The 7,077-nt window shown below is 39.8% G+C and overlaps 1 long non-coding RNA gene across 1 annotated transcript in view; it reads right to left on the bottom strand.

The window, feature by feature from the left end:
- Nucleotides 1-2,845: 2,845 nt before the first annotated feature.
- Nucleotides 2,846-7,077, bottom strand: part of LOC127018554 (uncharacterized) — a 28,216-nt gene continuing 23,984 nt past the window's right edge. The window contains exons 2-3 of the long non-coding RNA XR_007766764.1: nt 4,184-4,316; nt 2,846-3,066 (exon numbers count right to left, since the gene is read on the bottom strand). This is a non-coding gene — a long non-coding RNA (uncharacterized LOC127018554). The remainder of the gene's footprint in view (nt 3,067-4,183; nt 4,317-7,077) is intronic.

Here is a 7,077-nt window from a genome sequence, read left to right as displayed (position 1 = left end):
TCTTGGTAGGATGCAGATCACACCCAGACTGATTAATGGATTAAGTGAGATCACACTAGAAATATTTGCTAGAGATAACAACCGAAATCAGGTTTCTAGAGTCCCAGTCTGTTACTTACTACAAGCCCTCTTTCAACACTCATGTGAAGTCTGATCACTCCAGTTTGGCTCCCTGATTTGTACAAATTAGGAAATGACTGTCTCGACAAGTGGGGCATCTGCCCGGGAGCAGTCAGAGTTACAAGAAAATAGTAACGTGTAGCATGAAAAGCAGCCAGTGTAACAAGATATGAATAAGCTGGGGAATTACTGTAGAATTGGGGAGCACAGTTATAAAATACTTTGGATTTTTTCTTCATTGTTAGGATAAAAGATTTTGTCACTCCAGTCATGGTAAGCAGAACAGAAATTTTAAGCTCATTTGGATCCTGCTCGCTTCTGCTAAATAGCATGTAATCAATAGCATTGTACAACTTTTGCTATGCTATAGCCAACCCCAGGATTGGGGGGGTGGGGGGATGTAAGTAAATCAGTCAACACTGAAACAATTCAATAATACTGAAAAGGTAAGTGGCACATGCTTATTTTGTCTTAGAAAGACACTATAGATGAAAATGATAACCGTTTTAACCGCAATAATGCCAAGAACAGGAGTAACACCCACAGAGATAAGTGTCTGCAGCAATCTCTCCCAATTACAGGCCAGCTGTTCTGTTCAGCACATCTCCACAGAAGATTAAAACCATAGGCTGGAAGGTAGAAGCAAGAAATCAGACTTTAAATCACAAAAGGGCATCGCTAACCAGTCACACCAGCCTGACTTCTGAAACAGCCTTTGAAATGTTACTTGGAAAATCTGAGTCTCCTACAGCACAGATTTTTTTTTTTTTTTTTTTTTAAATGCTTTGTTTCAAAGTCCTATGTATGAGCCTTAGATTTGGGGGTCCAACAGTTTAGTTTATGTTTGTTTAGAAATAAGAGTTAATCACAAAAATAATGAGAAGTTCAAACTGAACGCAGCCATAGAACAACAACTGGGCAGAGAAACACTTTCCTTAACACCATGTAATTTGCTCACCAAAATAAACACTATCTACAGGAGTTAGCATAGCTTTTTAAAATTGGCCATCACAACAGTTGTCCTTAAAGTACCAGTTCTTAATCTGAAAGACGCTATATAGCTTCATTCAAGAGACTGTTCCATTTATGGCATTTTACAATTGGTTATGGCCACTGAACAGTTCAAACCTGTAAGGTAAAAGTATAGACCAGCCAGTCAGACACAGAATTCACATTTCCTAAACGACTAGAGATAGGGACGTCCTCCTAGACCTGAGTATTAGTGGTTCCGATAGCAATTAACAGTGGTGGCACGTACAGAATTTCCTTTGCTGAGCTAAAGCTAGGGGCTTGGTTTGAATAGCTTCCCCCCAGCTCCCCACCACTTGCCTCAACATGTGCTTCCCTTGCAACCCAACAGGGACGTGGGGTGGGAAGGAGGATAGGAAACCCTTTTAAAAGAAACCTGTTGGCAAGATGGAGAACAAGATGATCGCAGGCATCATCCTCGCTGTAAATCAATCCCGCTTTCACGGCCTCTCATGGGAACAGCAGTAAAAGTGACTTAAGAAAAAAAAGTGTCACAATATGCCTGTCTATTAATTTCAGTCTAAACAGCCATGTTACATTTAGAAATAACTCCAGCTTCTGAGATAGTAATATCATTCACTGGCACTTGTCTGGTATGTGTCTGTACGCTTCAAGATTCTCATTTAACTTCAGTCCTTGCTGAACGGAAGGCATTTTAGCTAGACTTTCTTTAATCAATACATTAATAATATACACTATTTTTCTGCAGAAAACAAATCCTTTTTTGTGACCACACAGTCTGTCTTCACTCCCATCCTCAAAGTCCCACTCAGTCCCTCGGGAGAAAATGTGTATGGGATTATGGAGCTGTGTCGTGATTTCCCCCTGGCTCCCATCACAGGAATGGTAGCAGTAAATTCCCAGCCACAGGGCACTTCCCTACCGTCAGCCATCAATGCTGAGCAGCCCGTACTGTGCTTCTGTCATAAGGCAACTACTGCGCACATCAAGGAATTTCTTGGGTTGGGAAAGATGGGCAGAGCACGTATCTCTGAAATGCAAGCTATGTACTCTGCTATTTGAGAGTCACAGAAGCAATTGTGACAATTTGAACCGGCCCAGTGAGTTTTAACTGCAGAGGTTTTTTCCTTACTGTGTGAACGGACATAAGTATTGCAACCACAGCAAATGCACCAGGTTTGATTTTAGCTCCATTTCCAAAGTGATGAACAATTGTTGTATAAGTAAGTCCTTAAAATGTTGGAAGAGAGAACGCCATGAATACGATACCCCAAACACAAATTAGAGACATTTCAAGATAGCATTCACAGCTCCTAGTTCCCTTGTAGTGAATCAGCAAAGGCAAAGCACAGTAAGTAAACTGAAAGCAAAGTGCTCTTTCAACTCCCTTTCAAGACAACATTGCCTGGCTGAATCTCTCTCACCATGCTAGATTTCCACCACAGGTCGGTACTTTGTCATTTTGTCACCATTTGAAACGTTGTCATTTTAAATTATACGATAGTCACAAAGAAAGTACCTGATGTGTCCAAATGATGAACCACCAACTCCTGCCAAAAACAATAAAGTGGCAACACTTATTTTCTGCTGGGTAAACTGCTTCATTTCTGTATTACGGAAGACTTCTTTCATAGCTGAAAAATGGCATGTTAGCAGCCCAGGAACATTTGCAATCTTGAAATCCTCCCTTTCCCCCTCCCCTTTCTATGCTCTCCCTCACCCAACCAGGTTTAAAAATCTGATGGGAGCAGAAACTGCTGGAAGTTTTAATCTCTGTATTTTTTCCAGCATTCCTCCCAAGTCATTCATGACTATTTGGCGTGTACCTCAAAGAATTGTGTAGTGCGCCATCTGCAAAAACGGTACCAATTATACAGACTGTGGAAACAAACGGGTGTTTGTCTCATCATCCCCCTGAACATTTGAGAGATGTCTGGAACAACAGCAGCCCATCATCTGTGGGGAAAAAATACACCACATTGCAAACGGACTCAGCCCCAGTGACACTTTAAAGTGAGGAATGGGGAACGTACGCTCTAAGTGTAGGCAAAGAGCATGATTTTATCCCAGAGCATAAGATCTTAAAAGTATACTATTGGGCCAGATTGAAAAAATAAAACCAACAGAAATAGTCAAATGTTCATTAGCGTAAGTGCAAATTGAAGTGAAACACTTGAAAAACTGGTAGTGCCAAGGGATTTTACAGGCACTGCTACAGGATTTTGTTTCATCCAGGAAGCTTTTTTTTTTTTAATTGTCTGAACATGCAACATGTTCCTGAGTTATTTCAATTGTTTTTTTAAAAATGTTGGTTAAATGCATTTGTTTGTTTACCATGCACTTATAAATCGCCCTACACCAGACAACTAGAGATCTGTTACATGTATTGCAGGTTATTTATGCCAAATTCCTCTGCAGTCTGTGTTACTGCACACGAATCCAGTAGATCCAGTCACTGAGAAGGCCGGATGCCCTGATCCTGTGCCAGGATCCCTACTAAAGCACAGGATGCCTGGAAAAAACAAGCTGCCTTTGGGACTAGTTATTCCTACGCCATGTTGTTGCTCCTGGCACTTAATGTAGAGGTCAGAGATCTGTCTTCCTTGGGGACCATTGCCATGAGCTCCCTTCTGTCCTAGAGGAAGCAAATTCAGATTTTTGGGTGAGTAATTTTGTAAGTGGCCCCTTCCAGCTAGAACTGTTGAGCATAAGGAATGGTTATCTTTCCTTCCTGTATAAAATTAAGTGTAGGTAAGTTAGTTCAGCTACAAGAACATCACTTCAGACAAAAATCTAAATTTTTAAATTTTTTTAAAAAACTTTGCCCTGTGAGGTCTGTGATAAAATTTTGGGCATTTGTCTGACATATATGTGCAGTCTGGTTCTAAAAAAGATCCAAGGAGATCTAGTTTGAAAGCATATGCCCAACTTATAATTCCCTCAAGCGGTTGCTACTTAGCGCCTAAAAAATATCTTCTGCCTTTTTTTTTTTTTTTTTTAAATTCTTTTCTCCTTTATGGACAGGAACATCCTGCTAGTTTTTGAAAGGCGAACATAGCATTTCACCACTTACCAGCTTAACAAGGTGACAGGCTACACTTGCAGTCCCAGACCTTTTCATGTAGCTTCCCCTGAAGATGGTGGTCTGCCACTTCAATTCACCAGCCGGGTTGGCTTTCCTCTTTCAAAGGTCTTCAGCATCTAATCTGCAGAGTAGTGCAAAAATAGGTGAAAAAAGTTTAAAAGTTTACGGCAGCATAAAGAAGCTCGATAAACTGAGTTCTGTGCCGTCACGTCTAGACCGGTTACAAACACCACCGGTCTCATCTGTCAGGTTAGGGTATGTCCTTAATAAAACTATGCAGGAGGTTCCTGACTGAACTCAGGTTTCGGGCCACCATCTCTGGATTACAGTGAATTCCTCAGCAAGAAGGAAAAGTGGTGCCAATGTCAGATCCAGAGCTGTGATACTCTGCAAGTGGGTTTTGCGGCCGGATAATGTTCTGTGCTAATTTTTGAGAAGTATTGCCACAACGGACATTTGAACACTAGCAAGCGTTCCTTTGTTTTGCTTTTATGTCCCCACCAATCACGGTGATATAGCATAGCTCCTTTTAATGGAAAGCTATTAGGGGTTTTGTACCCATCAAGGTTGTTTTATTTGATTTAGAAGACCCAGAACTGAAGCTGTTTGATAAAGATGTCGGTTTTATCATGCACTTTGGAATATGTTGCATCCAGCCAGCATAGATAGCATTAGGTTGTGAGAAAACATGAAAGCAAGCTATCCAGCAAAGCTATGCTTTGATTTCAAGGTGACATGAAGCCACCAAAGAGACTGTCAAGAAAAACATGTTGTATTTCTGAACAGAACTCATGATTCTAAGCAAGTATTTTGCTTTTTGACAACCACTGCTAGGTAGCAACAGAAGAATTTCTAATTTCCCATGCTGCAAAGCAAAGAGGCTTTTTTTGACATCTGCTATTTCTTTAATTCAACTTGCAAAAGTAATTCCTTTAAGAGGTATTAAATCAGGACACTAGCATTTTTTACTCAGCATTAGTATCATGGTTTTCACTACAGTTAACAAGAGGTCTTCTGCAGTTTTGCGAAGTCTGTCAGCATTAGCAATTAAATGACATACATAAAAAAAGATGGTTTAATATGTACAGCAGTGGTGAAACAGGCAATATTTTTCCTGTTTCCAGTTCACTTAGCTGAAGACTCAAAAAAATAAAAAACCAAACAAAACAACTTACTGAACTTCAGTAAGGAAACAGAAAATGATTGCCTGCTTCAATTCCAGTTCAGAACCAGTTTACCTGCTTTCTACATTAATTGGAAATCTTAAGCCGCTTCAGGGAAGGAGAAAAAAAAAAAGAGAGGAAAAAAAAAAGAGGTTTTGGATATACCAACAAAGACAGTATTCTTTAGCATGCTTACACTCCCTTCTTTAAAATATGGGAGATTTTTATGCCGTTTCAGGAAAGCTGAAAGATGACAACTGCTTCAGGACTTCATTAGAGCATCTTCAAGTAGTGATTTTCCACTTGACAATAATTCCTGTGTATTAATTAAACCAATTCTTAATCTAACTAAAAAGCGTGTTTTCTCGATATGCATACTACTCCCTTACTAAGGGAACATGCAATAAGATAATCCAAATGAAGCCCTTGCAGAACACCAGGTGTAAGTATTTCCAGATGAAACACTAAAAAAAACCCAACAAAAAAACGCCACCCAAAACAAAAAACCCAGACACAAAGCCCCAAAACTTTAAAAACTGTCTCTGCACTATTTCAGTCACTGGGCATTTCTGAATGAAGTCACAAGATCCCAAATTACTAGGGAGCCAACAACCCTCGGTGCAGCCTCCAGAACACTTTCTGCAGTTCATTAACAACACAGAAGAATGATTTAGGCATCTTTAAAGCTTATCCTTAGAGAACAGATAGTCTTACCATTTTTCCACCCACTCATTTTAGGAAGCCTGCATGCTGTAAGCACTCCTCCTCGGAGCAGTCAGGTGAAGGGCTATTGATGTAGTGCTATCACTTAGTTTTGTTTGTATAATCAGGGGATAAGAGATGTGAAAAGAAGTGGCTTGCAGAAGTCTGCTCGGGTGGAGCGTTCTAGTGAAACCTTAGCTTCTTCATAGGAAAGATTGTTGAAATTAATACAATTATTTATTTGACCATAGTGCAAGCATAGTCAAAGGGCGCACACACAAAAACTGAAGTTGCAAATACATTTCTGAGTAATCCTTTTTGCAATAGCATGCTAACCAAAGAACTTAAAGCTCCACCTAGGAAGGTATCCAGGAAAGCTGTTAATCTGTGCCACTGGTGGTGAAGTGTTAATGCTATGTTAGTGGGGAGAGATGACGTACCAAATAATTTTTGATAATTTTAAGTGAACTGCAGTGGGCTGCTATCTCTTTAGAAGGAGGCTGAGCATAAAATATAAATTGGAGAAACAAGGAATTTCTTTTAATGGGATATTTATGACACTATAGTACTGTTGGTAGTTTTTTCTTAGGGGAAGCTCCTGCAAGATTTAAAGAAATTTGGCTACTATATTGGCAAAAAATTAGCACCTCTCCCATCCTGCCCACTAAAACCGTGATGGAGATGAACCACCCACGCATCCCTCTCCTATTTGTGATTTTGGAAGATATTCTCATCAGATCTGGAGAGGCACAGCATATAAACCTTTTCAAGAAGATTTTTCAAAACTTATGCAAAAAGTTTGAAAAATATATAAATACAAATATGATACTGATAAATGCAAACGTACTAGGCTAGGAAGGTTATTTCTAGTGTTTTAGGGGGGTGGATTGGGGGAGGGGGTATGTTTACTTTTTTGTTTGGTGGGTTTGGTTTTTTTTTTGTTAACCCCTCCACTATTTTCTTTTCTTGTGTTGTAGAACATTGCTGATCCAATGGTAACAAATTTCATCTGGCAAG

The sequence above is a fragment of the Gymnogyps californianus genome, chromosome 7 (assembly GCF_018139145.2).
Source record: "Gymnogyps californianus isolate 813 chromosome 7, ASM1813914v2, whole genome shotgun sequence".
NCBI lineage: Eukaryota > Metazoa > Chordata > Aves > Accipitriformes > Cathartidae > Gymnogyps > Gymnogyps californianus.
The sequence above is the reverse complement of the archived record's forward strand: the minus strand, read 5'-3'. Positions and strand labels throughout refer to the sequence as shown.